At 43.9% G+C, this 18,185-nt stretch overlaps 1 pseudogene across 1 annotated transcript in view; it reads right to left on the reverse strand.

Annotated features, from left to right (window-relative positions):
- LOC306652866 (chromodomain-helicase-DNA-binding protein 1-like) overlaps positions 1 to 18,185 on the reverse strand; it is a 91,481-nt pseudogene that overhangs the window by 6,752 nt on the left and 66,544 nt on the right. Inside the window, exons 16-19 of the transcript in view lie at positions 17,830 to 17,958; positions 12,028 to 12,088; positions 11,793 to 11,897; positions 2,753 to 2,837 (exon numbers count right to left, since the gene is read on the reverse strand). The product of the transcript in view is annotated as a chromodomain-helicase-DNA-binding protein 1-like (transcript). The remainder of the gene's footprint in view (positions 1 to 2,752; positions 2,838 to 11,792; positions 11,898 to 12,027; positions 12,089 to 17,829; positions 17,959 to 18,185) is intronic.

Below are 18,185 nucleotides of genomic sequence, written 5' to 3' on the forward strand. Positions count from 1 at the left end.
TGGGCAGTCTGGTAGGACACTGTGGAGGGATGTGGCTACACAGACCCTGCAGCTTGAGTTTCACACACTGGGATTTAGTCTCTGTTAGCCAGATCCAATGCTCTTTCTATCACTGTTCCTCTCCTGGAGCCCTGACATGGGTCTTGGTTTACAGAACCAAGCAGTGCAGACTTGGGCCTCGGAGCCCTTCCTCTTGGCCCACACAGGGCCAGATATGACAGCGGTAAACACCTGAAGTGCCCCAGTTTCTGCCCTGGGACTCTCCTTCCAACATCTAGGGGCAGGGAGTTCCCCATTTCCCAGATAAGAAAGAAGACATACCCAATATCTTTACTCAGAGCCCAGGATCTATCTGATACCTAATAAAGCAAACAGAGCCTGGATATTGTCCAGAGAAAGGACAGGTAAAGAGAGAACTTACCTTTGTGACCAGGCTTGAGGCTGTGGTCCACAGCAGGAGGCTGGATCTCACCTCCTCTGACAAGGTATTTGTGTAAAGAAAGGGCTGCAGGTGAGGAGGTAGGAGGGACAAAGTGAGGGCTCCCTGACCTCCCAGGGTTATGGATATTCTGGGTATTCCCACCTGCTCTCTCCATAGCCAGCAGGTTGGAGGGAAGTGTACTCATGGGCCTGTAGTTATCATCAGGACCAGCCTCATTCAGATGGCCAGCACCTGTTTCTTCTGGCTAAAAAGAGGACAATGAAGGAAAGAGCCATCAATGAGCAGATGAAATAAGAAGTGTGTATATATCTGTATTCAAGTCAAGTTAGGCACCACTGTGTGGGCCAGACTGTGACTATGGAGCCTGCAGAAACCAGGCAGGAAGGCAATGGAAAAGAGATGTGTGGGCCTCTTCCAGATTTTCAGGAATCCACTATCTCAGGGGTAAGTCTAGTGTAAAATGCTCATGGTGGCTGGGTCATCCCCACCCATTTTTGTAATGGGTAAGGACAGTCCTGACTGCAGACTGCATGGGTTGGATGTGCCTCCAGCCTAACTGCCAGGTCAGTATTTCAGACCTGAACAGAAGTATCTTGTGGGAAGTTCTAAACCTGGAATGTGGGCCTGGGTCCATGATGCATGTCCAGAAGCTTTCAGTTCAGGTCAGAATTTACAATGGAGGCAAATACCTCAGCTGCCTGCTCATCCCTGGCTCCACAGTCAGGCACACAGCTGAAAGTTTTCTAAGCTGCATTTCACAGTCCTCAGTTTACCGGTCAGACTCCTGACACATAGCCTGGGTGCTTATTCTGACCCCCCATCTGCTAGCACCTGCTCAGCCCATGCTGCACCATTCTTCTTGGTGAGACTCTGTGGGTGAGGCTGCTGCAGGGAACACCACCACCCAGGCTTCCCAGATCTGCCGATCAGGTGAGTAATGGAACTTGTGCACCATTCCACCTCAGCACATTCATTTCTTCCAGACTAGGGATCCTGCATTGACCTGGGGTCCTGAATTAAGGTAAGAGACAAGGAAGGATCCTTCAAAGGAGCTGCCATCACTGAAGATTCACTGATAGCTCATGGGGTGGTGCCCTACACCAGTCCAAAGTGTCCACAGAGGCAGTCAAAATCCACTCACCTGGTGAAAGCTGGCTCCCAGGCTCCTAAACTCAGCAGATGTTCCTGCATTCAGTGTGTCCCTTGGGGGGGTACTTGCAGACTTCAAGGAAGAAACCTGTGACTAAGGATGTCAGTCCCACATGACATAAGCTGGTACTGCATGGACATTTCCCATGCCCTCCACAGTCACTCTGGGTCTTATGAGTCCTCCAGAAAATATGCTCTGGTTCTCCAGCACAGGGTTTAATTCTGGCAAATACTTCCCAGCTCAAAGAGAGCTTGGAATTCCCTCCTAGGCACAGGGATTACCCCATATGTTGTCTACAGAGCCCCCTTGACTTCAGTCTTTTCTCATTCACCTCCCTTTCAACTTACCTTCCTGGTCACCCAGCCTGACCAGCACAGTGGGCAATGCCAACTTGAGGACTGAGCAGCCCCCACAAGCCACAATGAAAATGTGGACACTGGTTTACATATGTGAGTTTTATATTCCCAATCGGAAGAAAGTTCTGGAAGGCAGGAACAAGTTCAAGAAAATGCTTCAGTTCAAGGACAGGGAGATGAGCATAGTGCTCCAAAACAGATGCCAGGACCATGCAGCTGAGTCATCTCTGCCTCAGAGTATGCTGTTTATGTCTCCTAATATTGGATATCACATGAAAGGGAGATGCAGCTCTGTCCTGCCCAACTTCCTAAGCAGCAGAATGGATGAAAGAAGGTTGTGAAGGTTCTGGGGTGTAGTATCAATGGGAAGGACTAAGACTTCCTGCTTCAATCAGTTGAGGGGCCCACAGAGCTGGAATATACTCAGGGACAGTGGAATGAAGGACATCAAATGGCATTTCAGGCGTCAACAGCAGAGATGCCAATGTGCCTTAGAAAATTGCCTTAATTTCATTTTTTTCAGTAGTGTGTTCGTACCTCTAGATTTGGCTGCAATTTGGACTGAAGCAGATTTCCTTTTAAGTATTTGGTTTGATTTGTAAGTGAACAAAATGCTATGGTTTAGGCCAAAATAAAGCCTCTGACACAGTGTACTATGGTTAACCAGGAGGGTCCATCTCTCTCAGTGAACACAAACTTCTCCAAGAAACAGCTGTAGTGTCAGAAGATGCCTGCATCCCAAAGGTCAGTGACCAAAAGTGACTTAACATCTGGCTTGGGCCTGGGTGATGAGGGCCAACAAACCGTAAGGTCTCTGTGCTACCTCCCTCTCCCCTGGCCTTGACACTGATCTTGGTGATGGTGGCTGCTGTCCACTGCTTGGTAGTCTCTGTGGCAGGGCATCATGGCAGCAAAAGAGATTAATCTATCCTTCCTGACCACAGGGTCCTGGGAAGTGCAGCTCTGTTGAGGCGTTTCTGCCCGGCTTGGCTTGTGGAGATGGCATGGGGTTATCATGGCTTTGTTCCCTGGAGCTGCTGCTGCCCCAGTTCTGTGGCTTTCATCCATCATTGATGTCTTAGGGATCTCGAAGGCTGAGAGTGGAGTTTTCATGTGGGGCATGAAGATGAATGGATCCTCCCTGCCTGTCTCAGAGTCTGTGGGACTGCCTGTGGTGTGGCTCCTAGAGGTCATGTGCTGTGGGAAGTTGTAGCTGTGGCCTCTGAACACTGGGCTGTGCTAGTGTGGCTGGGACAGGATACTGAGGTCTTGTTCTCAACCCCAGATCTTGCAGACACAGAGCCCACCACTCTTTGCAACCTTCTGTGTATACATCTTGCTCCTCAAAAGGAACAAGACACTTGAGTCCTGAGAGAAGTTGTCACTCCTGAAATAGGAAGAAACAAAAGGCAGGGCTGAGCCCAGGAAGGAAGCTGGGGTTGTGGAAGCCCCATGCACTGCTGGGGTGGAAGAAGCTAGCCGAGTCTTGGCAACTTGGGACCTGCATTTTCTAGACGTGACTTTCACTAAACCTAGTATACAACTCAAAACCTGATTAAATACCTGATGAACATAAGCTAGGGTTGGGGCTCAGTGCTTACCTAGCATGTGACAGGCAGTGGGCTTAATCATCAGCACCACATAAAATAAATGAATAAAATAAAGGTTGTGTTCATCTATGACTCAAAAATATTAAAAAAAAAAAACATGCTGGACGTTTCTCCTGAATTGGACTCCAGTGCATCTGTAAGGTGTACACTCACCCAGTATTTGCTTCAGTCCCCACCACCCCATGTGGTTTGCTCATCTGGGTCAGTCTTCCCTGCACGCCAGCAGGTGTCTGCATGCCTCTTACAGTACCTGCTTGCTCAGCAGTGTCCATCTTCCATGCACCCTGGCTTTCTTGCCCAAACCCACTCACTGCCTGCTTTCATTGTTGGTCAGTATTCCCTGCACCTTAGCAGGATTATCCCTGCCCCTCACACTGCCTGCATGCTGTATGTGAGTCAGACTTCCCTGCACCCCTGCAGATTGCCCTATACCCTAAAGCAGGTTGCCCTATACCCCAACATGACTTCTTGCTCAGTGGGGTCAATTTTTCCTGCACTCCAGTAGGTGTATGCTAGACCCTCACACTGTCTGCTTGTTCTCATTCCAAGGCCCCAGGGAGAAACAAATTGGAAAGCAAATCTAGAAATTTGTCAGCATCCTGTGGGGTCAGAGAGCAGCCAGCAAGCCCTACTACCACTCTAAGTTGTTCACAGGAGCCAGTTCATGGGCTAGGGTTCTGTAAGCTAGGCGGAGACATCTGAACCAAGCCACAGATCTATTTTTTACCATGTGTTACAGCTTATCAAAAGGCATTCAGAGAAATAACTTTATGTAAAATGGAAACATCTATAGCAAGATTCCCATTTTGGAACAGTATTCAGGATAGAAAAGGTATTCATCATTATTTTTTAAAGTCAGTCAAGTGGTAAAGAGGAACCAAGAGATGGGTCTGTGTCAGGTTCCTCCCAAGTGCACTCTCCTGGTCAGTACCACTAATTATCTATTGCTAGGGTCCACATGGCTCCCCAGAATGACATCTTATGCTTCACAAGGGATTCTGTTCTGTGTTGGTGTTCTGAGGAACTGGAGGGTGAGGTTTGAAAACCAAGGTCTTATTTTTCATCCTTTATGTTAGGATTCCTTATAGGATTGTATCTGGGAGAAAGGGAGACAATATTCACAGCAGAAAGTCTCAGCTTCTGGAGGCCTCAGGGTCTTGATGCATTTGAGGAGATCTCAAATGCATAACAAGTGGACAGTTGTTACTAGAGTGCCATGAGGCTCAGGCCCACCCATGGGACATCTGCCCTGTGGAAGCTCCTCAGACCTCAGGAACTCATATTGAGAAGAAGCCAGCAGCTTGCTAGAAGGAAGACATGTAGGTGTGCAGACCAACTCCATCTTCTTTCAACATGAGCCTGATGGTTGGGAGCTCCATGTCTATCCCAAGGAGTCACTAGCGTTCCTAGGCCTCTGAATTCCAACTGTCCCAGGCACCAGATCAACAGATGTGGGTGGTTATAATGGTAAATTTATGTTGTGTCCTTAACAGATTATTTTTTATAAAGAAGTAAAAGACATTCAGGAGGAGGAAGAAGAATAAACTTAAACTGATGGCCTCTCAGAATCAACTGGTGTCAGGAGGCTATAGAGTGCCACATTTACATGCTGAAAGACAACTGTGGCTTAGAAATTGAAAGCCACTGAAATCTCTCTCAAAATGAGAATCCCATGGCATGGTGGCCATACCTGTAACCCCAGGGATTCAGGAGGATAAGACAGGGGGATTGCAAGCTCATGTTCAGCTTCTGCAACTTAGAGATTCTATGTCAAAATTTAAAAAGAAGGGCTCTTATATTTGCATATATGATTATGTAACCAATGTAATTCTACATCATGTACAACCACAAGAATGAGTTCTATTTCACATATATATAATATGCTGAAATTCATTTTTATCATGTACAACTAATAAGATCAAATTAAAAATGATGGAAACCAGGATATTGTACATGCCAGGCAAACACTGACACTGAACTACATTCTCAACCTCAAATCATTGATCTCCATTTTTCAGTTTGCTCAAAATTTTACTATTGTTAAGATGGAGCTGTGACTCTTGAACTTGTTACCTGCCAGATTTATTTATTTTTATTTCTTTTTTTAATTTATTTTTATTTCTTCTTTTAAATTTATTTTTATTGTAAACAAATGGGATACATGTTGTTTCAGTTTGTACATGGAGTAACAACATACCATTTGCATATTCATAAATTTACATAGAGTAATGATGTTTGATTCATTCCATTATATTTTTCCTTCCCCCCCAGCCATCCCACCTCTCTTTTCCCTCTATCCAGTCCTTCTTTCCTCCATTCTTGTCTCACTCCCACCCACCATTAAGTGTCATCATCCGCTTATCAGTGAGATGATCCCTCTTTTGCATTTTTGAGTTTGGCTTATCTCACTTAACATGATATTCTCCAATTTCATCCATTTGCCTGCAAATGCCATAATTTTATTATTCTTCATAGCTGAGTAATATTCCATTGTATATATATGACAGTTTCTTTATCTATTCATCAATTGAAGGGCATCTAGGCTGGTTCCATAGTCTGGCTATTGTGAATTGAGCTGCTATGAACATTGATGTGGCTGTACCACTGTAGTGTGCTGATTTTAAGTCCTTTGGGTATACGCCGAGGAGTGGGATAGCTGGGTCAAATTGTAGGTCCATTCCAAGTTTTCTAAGGAATCTCCACACTGCTTTTCAGAGTGGCTGCACTAATTTTCAGTCCCACCAGCAATGTATGAGTGTACCTTTTTCCCCATATCCTCTCCAACACCTATTGTTGCTTGTGTTCTTGATAATCGCCATTCTAATTGGGGTAAGATGGAACCTTAGTGTAGTTTTGATTTGCAGTATAAGATATTTGCAATATCTTATTACTAATGATATTGAACATTTTTTCATATATCTGTTGATTGCTTGTACATCTTCTGTGAAGTGTCTGTTCATTTTCTTAGCCCATTTGTTGAATGGGTTATTTGTATTCTTGGTGTAGAGTTTTTTGAGTTCTTTATATATTCTGGAAATTAGTGCTCTATCTGAAGTATAAGAGGCAAAGATATTCTCCCACTCTGTAGGCTCTCTCTTCGCATTGCTGATAGTTTCCTTTGCTGAGAGAAAGCTTTTTAGTTTGAATCTATCCCAGTTATTTATTCTTGTTTTTATTTCTTGTGCTATGGGAGTCATGTTAAGGAATTCTGATCCTAAGCCAACAAGGTGAAGATTTGGACCTACTTTTTCTTCTATGAGATGCAGGGTCTCTAGTCTGATTTCAAGGTCCTTGATCCATTGTGAGTTGAGTTATGTACAGGGTGAGAGATAGGGGTTTAATTTCATTCAGTTGCGTATGGATTTCCAGTTTTCCCAGCACCATTTGTTGAAGAGGCTACCTTTTCTCGATTGCATATTTTTGGCACCTTTATCTAGTATGAGAAAATTTTATTTATTTGGGTTTGTGTCCATGTCCTCTATTCTGTACCGTTAATCTACCTGTGTATTTTGGTGCCAATACCATACTGGTTTTGTTACTATTGCTTTGTAGTATAGTTGACGTTCTGGTATTGCGATACCCCCTTTTTCATTCTTCCTGCTAAGGATTGCTTTAGCTATTCAGGGTTTCTTATTCTTCCAGATGAATTTCATGATTGCTTGCTCTATTTCTGTGAGGTATGTCATTGGGATTTTAATTGGAATTGCATTGAATCTGTATAGCACTTTTGGTAGTATGGCCATTTTGACAATATTAATTCTTCCTATCCAAGAACATGGGAGATCTTTCCATCTTCTAAGGTCTTCCTTAATTTCTTTCTTCAGTGTTTTGTAGTTTTTATTGTAGAGATCTTTTACCTCTTTGGTTAGACTTATACCCAAGTATTTTATTTTATTTTTTGAGGCTATTGCAAATGGAGTTGTTTTCCTCATTTCTTTTTCAGCTGTTTCATCACTTGTGTATAAAAATGCTGTAGATTTATGCATGTTGAAAATATATAGGTAATAATAAAGTATCTAATAATTCTACTCACACTTCTAAAAAATCAAGAATATGTCTTAGAAGAAAAGGAAAATAACAGGGCCAACTACAGCCCCCCAAATTGGAGAAATTGTTGAACAGGAAGATCACAACCTACCAGGGCATAAAACCACAATGAGAAATCTTCATGGAAAGTAATGCCTAGGTAGGAAATATCTAAGCTGTAATTGATGTATATCTGGAGGCTCTATGTGTACACATATGAGAAATAAAAACTCACTAAGAGTCATAGTCATGGGAGATGGAAATATTTTTGTAAGTTTTACCCCCAGGAACTCAATCGGGTTTCTGTAGTGAACATTTGAAAAAATCCTCATGTTCTGGCAGACTGTGGCAAAAAATGACCTTCATGAAATATACTAAAGCATTCTTTTCTTCTTAATAAAGTCTTTCTGTGGGAGAGACTAACCAGAAGTTAACTTTTGGGGGTCTTACCAGGGCCTAACTGACTTGGGGAGTGTAAACACTCAACGCCATTCCTCTGTAACTATACCAATGTACCTAAAGGTGAGAAGGAGACTGACAATCACTTGTGAGTTCACAATCCACAGGCATCCTATTAAAATAAGCCGATAATCATAGGTAGAATGGTTCCTTTCCTTAGCACCATCCACACTTTTAGTGATGGTCTATTTATAGCAGTTCCTTTTATGTAAAAGATTTTGACTATCAAAATAAATTACAAGTATCAGAAGCAAACAAAAGCATAAGCAAAGTAAGATATTAACAAGTTAATTACAAACTATTATGACATTCTGCTGTAAGAAACAATTTACACTTGTGAATAGTTTATTTGTGGAAATTTCCATTTCATATTTTTGGAAGGCAATTATCCATATAAGTAACTGAAATCATGGGAAGTAAGACTGCAGATAAAGGGAACTACTATATGGAATATGCATACAGTGTGGTGTTAATCCTAAATAGAGAAAACTTCCATGCATTATGCATATTACCAGATAAATTGAAAGAAGCTAATCTGAATAGGCTATGTGCTGTATGATTGGAACTAAGTGACATCATGGAAAAGGAAACCTATGGAGAGAGTACAAAGAACAGTTGTTGCCAGTGGGTAGAGAGAAGAAAAAAATGAAAAAGTGAAGTACAAAGTTTTTGGTCAATAATACTCCATTCTTCTCTCATGTACAACTAATTAGAACAAATTTAAAACCTAATTAAAAAACTATTCTGTAATATCACAATGGTGGATACAGTCATTTTACATTTGCTTAAACTCATACAGTATACAACAGTGAGAGTGAATACTAGGGTAAAAAAAATGATAAAAGAAGGATTAGGGTGTGCCTTGATGGGAGAGTACCCTTATGTTCACTCCCCAGCACTGAAAAAATGAACTGACACAAATATACCTGAGATACATGAGCAATGTGTCACAGGGACCTCACCTTGCAGGGAAGGTAAGAGAGCTAAGGAGAAATGAAATCAGAGAAAGACTCACTACACAATTTTTAAATTTTCCTTTTCTACACCTTTTAATACATTAAGTCCTAGATTTTCAAACTTGTGAATATTTCAACAAAATTGACACAGGTGCATTACATTCAGGCTCTAGAGGTAAACATCATTTATATGTACCTTCCAGATATAATAAAATATACATGGATTTTTCATATGTTCCAACCTTTCACCTATTACTTTTATGAAAAGTAAAGAATACTAAGAATGCAGCATTTACTTCAAGAGGTACAGAAAAGGTGTGTATGCTTTTCAGTTTTACAGGGGTCCTGTATGCAGAATAATGGGCCACATATGTTGCATGACCTGGGGGAACCAGGTGCTCTCACTCTAGTGACAAGCACACTTCTGGGGTTCACCTTTCCTTCTGGTCTCCTACTTCTGCCTGAAGAATGCCCTGGCCATACCTTCAAGGAATATATCCTGGAAATTCTCCTCTGCTTTCTCCTGAGAATGTTTTTGTTTTCACATTTATGAAGGGTCCTCACACAGGCAGACTTCAGAGGGTTTCTCCAACTTTGCATTAATTTCATGAGTGTTTTCCTTTCCACTGTGAAGTGTTGTTATACAAGGCTTTAGAGTCAGTATCTGATAACTCCAAAGTGTGTTTTGAGTTCAGGTGGGTCTCTGTTCCTTGCATAAGTCTCTTGTTCTCTGTATGTTGAGAAAATGTGGATTGTCTCCTGAATGCTGTGGCTGGCATGTTGTATGGACTCTGTATTTTCACAATTCTTTGGAGAATGGACAGTTTTGTTTCTGCAAGAAAATGTCCTGTTCCTTCTTCCCTGTGTGTGGCAGTTAATCTGTGTCACAGACTTTCCTTTGTGGCTTGGTTACTGAACCTGGGGGCTCTTCAGCTCTCAAAAAGCAGAATCAGAGAAAACACACTATGTCAAGAACAAGACTCTTCATGATCATACATGAGTGTAAGGGAGGCAGCACCAGGTCACAGGCCCCAGGACAACACAACAGAAACATCTGTGGGACAGGCAGGGATCAGCCTCCTGCTGTTCCTAACACACACAGGTGGGTTGTGGTCACACTGCACTCTTCATGGGCCTCCCACTGTGACACATGGCTCACCACCAAAATATGCCCCTCGGGATGTGACATTTTACTTATGAAATAGAGGTGCCTACATTTAGTGTCTCTCCTGCACATGTGCCTGTTCTTCAATACCTGGAATCTGCCCCTGCCATCAGGGAAGTTTCCTCGCTGGGTTCTGGAGCAGTATGAACTGCTGCACTGACTCAGAGAGTTTGCTTTCCAAGGTCTTGCTTTTTCTGGCTCTGGCTTCATTGTGTCTTCACTCAACATATGGTTTTCAAAGCCAAAGTAACTTCCCAACCACTCATCTCCTGGTGTGTTTTCTTAATTTACAGCCTTGCAGACTACCTGTTTATCTCCTAGCTCATTGGTGTATCCATTAACCCTGTAGACTGAGAATGTGGACCCACAATTTTGCCCCAACTGTAGGTAGCTCCAGGTCTTCTGCCACACTCTCTGTAGGGCATGGCCTGTCCACCTATCATTTATTTATCATGTGTTCTGGGTCCTATCTTCCCACAGAACCAACTGTAACAAGACCCATAATACCAGGGAGAAAGATTATATCAATTGACTAGAGTGGTACTCACACTATTTTCTCAGCTCCTGAAGGGGTGGGTTAGGAGAATCTCCAGTTCAAGGCCAGCTTCAGCAACATAGAAAGACCATCTTTTCTACTGAAATAAAAAAAAGGACCTGTGGTGTGGCTCAACAGGAGACTGCTAGAATAGTATTCACAAGACCTTGAGATTGATCCCTATTTTCTCAAGAAATCTGGCTGTGGTAATCCAGAGAGGAGATGAATTCCAGCTGGGAAGATGAACAGTGTTTTACAGAAGAAGCAGATGCAGTGGATCCAGCAGGTTCACTAAAACATCCCTTCTATGACTCATGAGCAGTGTCTCAGGAGTGAGGTGGTGCAGTGCCAACACTGTACTGGGACTTCTGTGCCAGGTGTGATCTGCAGCATGATGAAGAGTGGTGTCTGCAGCTCCCAGGGAAGATGGGATCTCAGGATTCCCAGCTGCCTCTGTGAGAAGAAGCATGCCATAAAATATTAGGAGCACATTGTGTACATTAGTTTCCAGGCATAAATGTTAAGTACCTTGTAGAGAAATGTGAGTTTAAGACCTGACATTCTCTAGGGGCAGGGGATACAGCCTGAGGAAAACAGCAGGAAACAGGACTGATCTGTCCTGAACCTATTGATGCTCCTTGGCAAGTCTTGCATTAGCTGTTCCCATTCTGAAAATGAGTAGACAGGAGGTCAAGGAGTTACCAAAGTGAACAAGATGGCAGGCAATGGGAGACCCTGAATGGATCCCACTGTGTCTGACCAGAAGCTCCACTGACCCACTGCAAAGAATCAGGGAGCTGACTTTAATCCTGCAGCAACCTAGCCCAGCAGCATTGACTTGCTGGTCCTCTCTTCCTGGACTCAGTTCCTCTCTGTGTAAGTGGTAGAGGATGATGTGTGCACCTCAGAATAAAGGTGTTGGGCTGTTCTGTTGAATCAGGAAGCCTTTAAGGATATGGTCTGAGCCAGACTCAGTGATTTGTACTCATAATTCACTTACTTTTTCACAAGGGAAGTTTCTCTGGAACCTGATTATTACTTGCTACTGTCAAAGACTGTGAAGGTTACATTAGATCACCTTCTGTTTGTTTACCTGAAGAGAGGTCTTCCTTACTGCCATCTTTACTACTGTAAAGCAGGGGCACAGGAGCCCCTGGGCTGGTCTGGCTGCAAGACAATTCTTGTTTCATCTTAAAGCCTATAGTAGGAGCACAATGGCACCTGGAATGGTGTAGTCATGGGACATTGCTTATATAATCTTATAGCTCTAAAAGTGGGGCCTAGGATCCCTTTGCTTTGTGTGATTACAGGGCAATGGTCATGCTTACCTTTGCACTCTCTGAGATGGAGAACTGCAAAGCCCAGGTCAGCCTTGGCAACAGTGAGCCCCTGTATTATAAGAAATTAGTAAAGTGAGACCTAATATGAGCTGTAGTCCCTGCTGTGAAAGCCAGCAATCCCAAATAAAGCCCAAGCTGTAGCAAATCCTGTCCCACCCTGGCCACTGCTATGTGTAATGTGAGACCAAGGTCCAGGGTTTGGCTGTCAAAAGTGAGATTGTGTTTGAAAATATTCCCATACACATTATGAAGACAGTCACCTCTATTTGCCATAATCTTTGTAACATGATTATGTATTTCCATCATAACTAATAAGGAGCATAACTTGTGATTTGCTGGCTCTGGGAATAAAACAGAACCAGCATGGGCAGGGTCAAGCAGCTGTATGCTTTTGATTGACCAAACAATGAGAATAAAAGGCAATGTAAGGATGTGCAGGCTACAGGCACAGTCCTGTGAGGGGCAGGTGGGACTGGAAAACAGATGCCTGCTCCAGGTTGAGTCCCTGCTCCAGAGTGTCTATGAAGATGAGACGAGCCTCATGTGGCCCTGAGTGCTTCAAGTGTGACTGGTCAGCTGAGGCTCTAGATTTTATTTTATTTGTTGGTATATTATGTCATTTTACGTTATGGTATTTTATTTATTAATACATGGATTGTGCCCAGTGATGCATAACAATAGAGCTACAATTCCCAGCCGTGTTTGTGTTTTATTTTGAGACATTGTCTCACTAAGTTGCTTAAGGCCTTGCTAAGTTGCTGAGGCTGACTTCAAACTGCCATCCCCCTACTTCAAGCTCCTAAGCCTTTGGGAAATCAGACACATGCTATTGTGCCTGGAGAGACCCTGGATTTTAAATATCATTTAATTTTAACCAAGTCCCATCTGAACAGCACATGGACAGCAGTCAGCACATGGAATGGCACAGCTCTGTAATAGAAGCAAGGCAAGCATGGTTCCACAGCACACAGGGCCAGTCAGCAGGTCTGTGTTCAGTTCTGAAACACCAGGCCTGATGCCTGTTTGTGATTTTTTTACAAGGGAAGTTTCTCTGGAACCTGATCATCACTTGCTACTGCCAAGGACTGTGGGGGTTACATTAGATCACCTTCTGTTGTTTGCTTACCTGAAGAAAGGTCCTCCTCACTGCCATCTTTACAACTGTAAAGCAGGGAAACAAGAGCCCCTGGGCAGGGCTGGTTACAAGACTATGCTTGTTTCATCTTAAAAATCTATATTAGGGGCACAGTGGCACCTGGCATGGTGTGGTCATGAGACCATGCTTATCCAATCTTACCGCTCTACAAAGTGTCCAAGGATCCCCTTGCTTGGTGTGGTCACAGCACAATGGTCATGCCTACCTTACACTCTGTGCTCCATGGCTCATGCACTGGTCCAAATGTGGACACAGGTGGAGGTGCTGCTATGGTGCTCTGGAGGACCAAGTGGGCTGTGCCTCCTCCCACTTAGGGGGGTTGCCTGTCAGCAGTGCAAGCTGACTGTGGTGTGGCAGGGTGGAGCATCTTTATTTTTGGAAGTGCTGCTGATGTGAGAGGTTCAGTTCAGCTCTGGAGGAGCAGGGTTCCTGACTGGCTGTTAAAATATATCTCATGGAACTTGTGGGTGGAAAGTAAAGAGAGGTGGGAAATGTTCCTGTACTGAAGTGGGTCAACAGAGGATGGACATATATTAAGCACTGAGGTCACACTCAATGGCAAATTCCCTCCTCACATGCCCCTGCTTTTTCTTTGCCCTCTAGAAAAGCAGTGTGGCTCTCTGGTTATCTATCTCTTGCTGCTCTCAAGTAGCCCCAGGATATGTGGCTTCCTGTAGTTTGTAGTCAGACCTTTTGCATAGATGACCCCCATTCTGCTGCCAACTTTGCTGAATAGGCCTCATCAGCCAGGCCATGTAATGTGTCCTGTTATGTATGTGGCCTAGTTTCCTCCTGCCACCCACTGCAAGTCCCCAGGGACAGCAAAGCAGCCTCCAAAAGCAATCCCAGAAAAAAATTTCATAAGTGATACAGAATCATCATATTTATTCTGGGAATGTCTTCCCCTTTGCCAGCATCATCCATGAGTCCCTTTAGGGAAGAGCTGTCACTCAGGAAGGTGTTTTGAGCAACCTGAAGTCAATATTCCAACTGTGTACCTCCCAGTCTTGTGTTTATCCTGCAGGCTTTAACCTGAGTGTGTTTGTGTGGATTAGGTGAGAAATTGAAAGGTACCAAAGGAAATAAAAACCCAGGGTGGACAGAAAGGCTAAAAAGAGAGTCAGCTGGATGTGGCAGCATATCCTCTTTTCTCAGCACTCGAGAGGTTGAAGTGAAGGAAGGGCTGGAGCCCAGATTCTCAGGCCAGCCTGGGTAAAACCTGGAAAGTCCATCTCAAAAATAGAAAACACAGAATTTTTGTGAAGAAAACCATATATGTCTTCCACAAAATTTCTTTTACTGAAAAAAAGACACAAGTGTTATGATGGGTCCCATGAATTCCTTAATAAAAGGAAGGTAAGAGGTCATGCCTACTGGGAGCCTGGCAGGCTGTGTCTCATGAGATTGAGAGATTCAGGGTCTCCCCTCCACAGAACCATCATTCAGGGATACCAAATTTAAAGACTCCATGATTCACCCATGAATCCCTGAGTGAGAGCAGAAAGCATTTGATTCAATTTAGAGAAGTAATCAGAAACTTTGACCAAGAGGTTATGCATCACAACAAGAAATCAGAACTGAATGAGTCAGAATCCTGCCTTCACCCAGCTGTGTTACCTGGGGTCAGTGCTGACTAGCTCTGAGCTATTGTCACTTGCTAGTTGGATTTATAATATGTCTCTGCTTTCAGGGCAGAAGCTCAAAGCAGAGTTGCTGCCACATCCTTCTGTGGCTGTGGAGGGCTGCTGTGAACACAGGCATCTCCTCTCCTATGACAGGGCTGGATCCTGAGCTAAGGTGTGCAAAGGCTCTCAAGCAGCCTGACATCAGAAAGGTATTGCCTTCAGGGAGTTTTAGGCAATGAAAGCTGAGAGCCTGTGCCAACACAGCCCAGGCCAAAAGAAAGATCTTCACTTCTGCAAAGTGTCAGTATTAGGTAGAAAAGAAGTGCTGTTTCCTTATGAGAAAAACAAACAATCCACAGATCCATTACTGCAACAGGCTCTTTCATGAAAATTTGACAGATGCTGACGCTTTGCTCTCTCATATCTCCCAGCTCACCTGTGGACTCTGACTAATGAATAATCTCTGACTCTTTACAAAAATATTGTAGTAGATGTAAATGAACCTTTATTTTACTTGTGTATTTATTTATTTTTATATTAATTTATATGTGGTGCTGAGAATCAATCCCTGAGCCTCTTACAGGAGATGAAAGTTCTCCACCACTGAGCCACAACACCAGTCCCTAAACTTTGGCCCTTCTGGAGGATTTTTGTAGCAACTGTTCACTTTGTATGAAAGCTGCTAACTTGAAATATACTACATTCCTCTCTGAGAAGGAAGGCAAGCATCTTTTTTCAGAATGACCTCACAGTACTGAAGCTCTCACATGCAACTAATGTCCTCCACCTAGTAACTGAACCTCCAGACAGCTAAGAGAACATCCCTCATGTACAAGAATCCAAGGGCCTAAGGAAACACATTCTTCAGAAGACAAAGATATTGAGAAACTATTCAATTATTCCACTAACTGTCGCTGGCTCTTTGGGGTTCCAAAATCCATGAATATTTGTTACTGCCTGCAGCAACAACTTGCACGGGTCTTATGGGTGGTGGAGTGGAAACTGAGGCACTTCCATCTTTCTCTTTAGTGCACTGCTTTGTTGCTTGTTTATAGAGGATAGAGGAAATGAGGTTTACTTGCTTTGAGAGGAGAGAGAGAGAGACTTTGCTTATCAGAGAGAAAGAGACTTTGCTTAAGAGAGATTTTGAAAGAAGGACAGGCTTTTCTTAGAGCTTAGAAGAAGAGGCTTGCTACACCTTAAAGTCCTGCATCCTGTGAACTAAGGGTACGTCTACCTAAGGTACCCTAGTGATGCGTCTCAGTTCTCCGTTCCACGATCTGCCATCCACCGCTGCCCCTACTCGCTGTTGTGTTCTTTCTTCTGGCTTTTTTGCTAATGGCTGCTGTGGCATGTCTTCTCTGGCTACTGCTGTGCCACGTGTCTTCTGCTACTGCTTCTCTGCTAATGGCTGCTGTTGCATATGTCCCTAATAGCTACTGCCGCGTGTTTTTCCCTCTGGCTGCTTCTAATGGCTGCTGTCTCTCTGTCTTGCTCCGCCTATGCTTATATCACCTCCAGGACGCAGAGAGCAGGGCCACACCTCTTATGCAAAGATTAAGCGAGACGCTCCGAGCAGGCAATTAGTGCTGGAGAACACATGCGCATACATTGTATGCGTAGACGAGAAAATCAACTGAGTGTGCTTATGTCAATTAACCTCCTCGCTGCCGATGTGATCAGGTGCCATCCCGGCACCGCCAACATGGAACAGCCCCTAACAAGTAACAATTTTCCTGATTGTGTTAAACCTCTCCTCACTCAGCACTTGGTACCCAAGTCAGTGTCCCTGGCATGTTGATGAACTCCACAAGACAGTATGGCTTGCTGCCTGTCCCCCCACAATGCTGGGCCCAGAAAAAAAAAAAAAGACTCTGGAATCAGCTGCTCAGATCTGCAGCATCATCATATACAGCATGCTGGAAGACATGCGTGGAGAACCAAGGAGCTTCACACCAGAGAGCGCACACAAGGCAAGTTAAAACTCACTTTGAAAAGCTAAGCAACTCTTCCCAAAGCGTGAGAGAAATGGGCTCATAATATTCCCCCAAGAAGACAAAAATCATAGCTGCAAAGCAGTACTTCACCCAAGACCCACCTGGCTACAAACATTCTAGGGCCTGGTGTAATGTGAAAACACGGTGCCCTCTATTCAGAACTTACAGTACCTAAGGAGTGCAAGCAGCAGGGGCTGGTGTGGCACCAAATGGCACAGCTCACCAACCAGTCCCAAGTCCTGGGTACGTAAACCTGGTGGGATACTTATTACCCAAATAACATCTTTTTAAAAAAAATTGTTAAAAATTTATGTGCCTTAATTGTCACTATTTCAAAATGTAAAATTCCTTTTATTTTGGTACATTTGCACAGTTTTCTAAATTTCATAATAAAATCCAGATTGGCTGACCACTCCAAATGAAAGCTGAGTCAAAAACCAAAGTCAATTAGTACCTCCCCGACCTGTCTTCTCCTGCGTGAATGTGGAGGAGCCCTGGATTGTTCATCAACCTAATCACAGAGGACTGAGGCCAAGCCTAACTGCACAGGCTGGATGGAGGAGGACCCAGGAGGTCTCCCCCTCAGGATGCAGACAATCACCATGTGTGAGCTGAGAGAGGGAGAAGGTGGCACATTGGCAGATAGGGGTGGGTTCAGGGGTCTGAGGACAGGTTACGCAGCACATTCTGCTTCATTATTACCCTCATTTCTTGGATTCCCATTTGAGCACAAGGAGGGCCAGGGGTCCTCCTGACACCTGGCCATGGCTGGCACCTGCTCTACCAAAAAAAGGGACCTGAGGTCATATCAGCCTCCAGGGAAGATGGGTGTCTGTGTACCTGTGCTCTCCACCTCATGCTGGAAGCTACAGACCTGTCAGATGTTCTGCACCCACTTATACGTATCCTCCTTTGTCTCAGCCACCAGGTAGAAAGTGCACTTTTTGATCTTGATTTTGAACATGAAGCCACATTGCAGCCCCTTCTTGTGAAAGGTCATGTTTCCCTGTACCTGCTCACAGAGATCCAGGCTGATGATCTGCAAGGGCTTCTTAGAATGGTCATGCTTGTAGTATTCCAGGACACCTGGCTCACTGCCTTCTTGGCAACTTCGCAGGATGAACCAGTGTCTCCTCTGGGACTGAGTCCCACCAGAAGATGTAAGAATAGGTAAGAAATTTACTTATTATTTTAAAGATTTTTCTTCATAATTTTATTTTGAGACAAGGTCTCACTAAGTTGCACAGGCTGGCCTGGAGTTTGTGATCCTTCTGCCTCAGCCTTCTGAATTGTTGGGATGATAGTTGTGGCCACCATTCCAGGCATTTAAAAGTTTCTCATGGGTAAAGAAATTAATGCTGGTGAGTG

The sequence above is a fragment of the Sciurus vulgaris genome, assembly GCF_902686455.1.
Source record: "Sciurus vulgaris genome assembly, contig: HiC_scaffold_625_arrow_ctg1, whole genome shotgun sequence".
Classification (NCBI taxonomy): Eukaryota; Metazoa; Chordata; class Mammalia; order Rodentia; family Sciuridae; genus Sciurus; species Sciurus vulgaris.